The sequence below is a fragment of the Castor canadensis genome, chromosome 12 (assembly GCF_047511655.1).
Source record: "Castor canadensis chromosome 12, mCasCan1.hap1v2, whole genome shotgun sequence".
In the NCBI taxonomy this organism is placed as follows: domain Eukaryota; kingdom Metazoa; phylum Chordata; class Mammalia; order Rodentia; family Castoridae; genus Castor; species Castor canadensis.
Window position 1 is genome coordinate 87,164,545 of NC_133397.1, and position 4,641 is coordinate 87,169,185.

Below are 4,641 nucleotides of genomic sequence, written 5' to 3' on the forward strand. Positions count from 1 at the left end.
TGAGCAGAATGGCTGCCATTCAAAGTATTTCACAGGAACACAGGGCTTGCGACACACACACATAACACTAACACACACACACACACACGCATGTCATCCAAAGACATCATGTACAGACTTCACTTTGTTCAACATAGATTTTTGGTTTTGTGGCATCCAAATGTAGACAGCCATTCACCTCACACCCTTGGATTTTTCTGTTTTTGTGTGTGTATATGTATGTGTGTATGTATATATATATATACATACACACATACATGCATACATACATATATATTCCTCTCTCTCTCTCTCTTTTCCTTTCTTACCATAATATCAATACCTAGTCTGAATATCATTGTTCAAGAGCTGGTAAAGAACCAAACTCTTCATATGAACAGGGCTGGGCAGGGAATGTTAAGTTTCAGCGGCTTGTGTTGTCCTTTCAAAGTTTTCCTGTGAAAGCTCTACTGGTTCTTGGAGGCCAAACAGTGACAGGGATCCTGTGGGTCTGCTGGAGGTGACCCTTACCTCCTGCCTGGGCCCCCAAGACTCTACATAAGCTACAGGAAAGTGAGTCATCCACTCCAGTAGTGGCAGGGATAGGACATGAGAATCACAGATAAGGTATTTCTTCCAAGTAGTTAGTTTAAAACAAACAAACAAACAACAAAAGACTTACTCAGAATTGAAGAGAAAATACTGTGAAAGAGCCAGGCTGTGGGACTTCCTTTCCAAAGACCCCCAGTTTCCTTAGTCCATCTGTTCCCAGAGAACAAAAAGACATGAAGACCCAAAGGCCATGCTGAGGATGGATGAGGACACTGGTCACCTGTGGGCACAGGTCAAAGGGCAGATATGCAAGAAGCTATACCTCTATCCTCCACCAGGTCTAGGGCATCCTGCTCACAGAAGGCCCAGAACCACCAACACTCAGGCTGGCACATTCTCTTCTGGCCAACTTGGGAAAGAGCCACAAAATTCCATTGTCTAGAAGAGAATTCCTGCCTGCTCACTGGTAGCATTCTTCTTTCCTCCAGCTGGCTAATGTTATTTGTTTTTAAGAGAAAAACAAAAGTAGGCAGCATAATCTTCTACACCTGAACCAGCCTATAGTCAGTCAGAGCTGCTGGGACAGGGCCACTGGAGGATGCACAGAGGTGCACTGCTCTAGTCACCTGGAATTTGAGAGAGCAGCAAGGTTAATAAGGGTTATTAACCTGTCTCACACAATTAGCCCAAAGCCAGCTCTACAAACACTGGCAGCCACAGTGACAATGCCCAGGACCCTGAAGATTTCCTTCTTCACCCAGAACAAGGACAAGCTACTTCCTGGACTTAGACACAGCAAAATTCTCTTAAACTAAAAGCAGAGTATAAATCCACTCCATCACCAAGAATCATCCCAGGGTACAATCCCAGTTCCCCTCCTTGAGGGGCTTTTAAAACACACATCTCTCTGACCCAAGCAGGAAGGTGAGAAATGACTTGAAATGGGAGAAGAAAGGGATGAGAATGGGGAATGAGGAATGAGTCACAGAACCAACTTCTAAGTCCTCCACAACACTGCACTTTTGTGGGGGAAAGGCATCCACACCCCAAACTGTACCTGGACATGTAGAAAATATGGGAGAGGAGAAGAAAAAAAAAAACAAACATAAAGAGAACAAAGTGGCTGCACCACTTCTGAAAGTCACTTAATGCTTCTCTATGAGTCTTCCCTCCCTTGATTGTTGCCAAGTTCCTGGGCACAGGCAGGCCTGCCCTAGCTGGGGGAGCTGCTGCTCTGGGAGTTTGGTGAGTCCTGTTCATTGATGGTGTTCAGCAGCAGGCAGGCAGGCAGCTGTGGCAGATGGGGGTGCCCAAGCTCTCGAGCCTGCTCCTCAGAGGGCTGGCAGAATTCTTCCTCCTTATCAACAGGAGGCCGCACGTGGCAGCTGTCACAGAAGTCCAGGGACCTATCCAGAGCATCATCGATGAGTGTGTTGAACTCTTTAAGGTCATCACCATGGTGGCCCCGGTTGCACACACACACTTCAATGCCGGAGTCACCTGTGAAGCGACATGTCTGCCAGGTGTTTTGTCTTTGCTGTCAGGGAATATGCTACCATGCTCAGAGCTGGAATCTTTCAGCAGCTCCTCCTTACATTCTGAATCTTTTCCAGGAAAGCCCCTGGGTTCAGCTCCCCCAGGCTGGCCACTGAGCCACTGGGCTCCATTCCAGGGGCTTTGGTGGCTGTTCAGTCAGCTGGCACATCAGAGGGCTGAGGGTCAGTGATGCTCGGGAGTCTTATGATGCTTCTGCTGGGCCCAGATAAGGGGCTGCTCTGTGCACCCTGGGAGGTCTGTGTGGGATCGGCTCCTGGAGGGCTGACACCTGCAGGGGCCACACTGAGGAGGCAGCTGCTGTTGCTGCTGTTGTAGCTGGAAGGCACTGTATGGTGGGGGAGGAGTTGGAGGTCGGTTCACCACTTCCTCATAAAGAGTTAGTAAATAGTTTGACAAAAACCTGAAATAAAACGGCAGCGCTGAGTAATTGTGGGCTTCCCGGTAGGCAATCAAGTTGATTTCATGTTGCCGCTGTTGTGCCTGAAGGCAGTGCTTGGCTCTGCGGTGGTGGCAGACACAGCAACAGCTCAAGATGATGATGATGGTCCACACCAGCCAGAACCACCAGAGTTCATAGTAGTAGTTGCAGCACTGAGACCGTCCACAGCAGTGTCCTGTATCACAGATGTAGCTTTGATTGTTGGTACCCACACAGGCTTCTTCATCCTGCGGGGTTTCAGCCATGACTGACAGGGGGCTGGGCAGCGCCTGGAGGAGCAGAGCCCCATGCCACCCAGGAGCCTTCTCCTCTCCATCCCCCTCCTGCTCCTGCTCCTCCACCACAGTGCCGCCACCTCCCTCCTCCTCCCTCTCTTCTTCCTCTGAGAAATATAGTTTTAAGTGTTCAACTTTTTCTAGTTAAAATGCTTTGAAATAGCAACTGTCCCCTATATTTACAGAAACAGAGAAGTAATATATTTTATAACTGCATATGCATATATAAAAACATACTATGTGATACTTATACAAATAAATTCTGATTATAATACTTAACATGATGACTGGAAAATCAACTCTAAAAGAGCATTCACATCTATAATAGTAAATTATATTAAATAAATATGTCATTAAACTAAAATTTAAGGGTTTTTAGGTTCTATTAACATAATCCTTTGCCAGTTGCAAAGAGATAATATTCAGAAAGAAAAAAGAATGTGTACGTAAATATCATGATTACAGACCTATCAAGAATAATGAGATTTCTACATTACCCTCAGCACATGCCCAACCTTGAGCTCACCTTCATTGCCATGAAGCCAGGTGTGGCCTGGTGGGTGAGATCCATAAGAACTTTGAGCTGAAGGGATTCTACCTGGTGGGCATCAATTTCCTCCAGGCCTCTGAGGAACACCTGAAGCATCACTTCCTTGAACTGAAAGACTGTCCCTTCTACCCTGGGTTGGTAAAGCACATGAAATCAGGGCCCATGGTGGTCATGATCTGAGCAGGGTCAATATGATGAAGACAGGCCAAGTTGTGCTTGGGGAAACCAATCCAGCAGATTCTAAGGCAAGCATATTCATGGTGACTTCTGTATTAACAAAGGTTATTATATATAATCATGACAATGATTATATATAAAGTGCTGAAAAAGAAACCAGCTTATGGTTTAAGCCTGAAGAATTGGTTGACCACAAGGTTTGTGCTCATGACTGGTTATATGATTAAAAGTGGACAAAACAGTGGTCCCTCTCAGCAACTCCTGATGGGTCCCTGGACCCAGCTGTTCATTTCACTGACCAGAGCAATAGGGTGAATTTTTCTAAACCATATTTACCAATAAAGCCTTTGGAACTGGAAAACAACAAGAATAATGATGTTTTTAAAACAGTAGATTATGAATTGAAAAGAAATGTTAATATTTACTTACTAAGAACATTGAACTAAATATGGCCTGTTGACACATAAGCTATTCCTTTTGAAATTCCCACTAACATTAGGATAATGGAATTTTTAAATATAGATAGTCCCAATGACAAACTATTTAAATATGATCACAGATGACAGATTTTTAAAATTCTGAAAGATGTGGCTTGAATTGATCAGAGGCCTCACATGTGGAGATCTGTGAAACTGAACAAAAAGGTCATCAAATTCAGAAACAGGATTACACTATTCTACAGATTGAGTGGCTGGAACCCCAATCCCATTTCCAAATTCTTCAGTTTAACACATTTATATAAATATAATTCAGATTTTTTTAATTTGAATCTTAGAACAAGCACAAGATCTCCAGATATCTGTGTTTTATTAGGTTCACCTAATAAAAATGTTAGGTTGCTGTTAATTTATCCTAGAGTAGACAAGTCTTTGTCTTGAAATACACTCTTTTAATATCTATTTACTCATTTTCACAGTGGAAGGGATGAGGTTACACTTTAGGAAAATTTCTAATGGAAGCATTGGAAAGTGAAATAGACAGATAAGGCTTTCTAGGAGAACACTGACAACTCATAATGTAAAAAAGTATTTCAATCAGTAAAGTAAACAGTACTATAATTACTATCTTTTGATAGAAATATTGCATGTATTACATCCATAAAAAGTAGAACA

At 43.5% G+C, this 4,641-nt stretch overlaps 2 pseudogenes; one reads left to right on the top strand and one right to left on the bottom strand.

Moving 5' to 3' along the window:
- Positions 1-689: 689 nt before the first annotated feature.
- On the bottom strand, positions 690-2,893 carry LOC141415058 (WW domain binding protein 1-like pseudogene; annotated as a pseudogene).
- A 415-nt stretch (positions 2,894-3,308) lies between these two features.
- LOC109703291 (nucleoside diphosphate kinase B pseudogene) lies at positions 3,309-3,756 on the top strand (annotated as a pseudogene).
- The last annotated feature ends 885 nt before the right edge of the window (positions 3,757-4,641 follow it).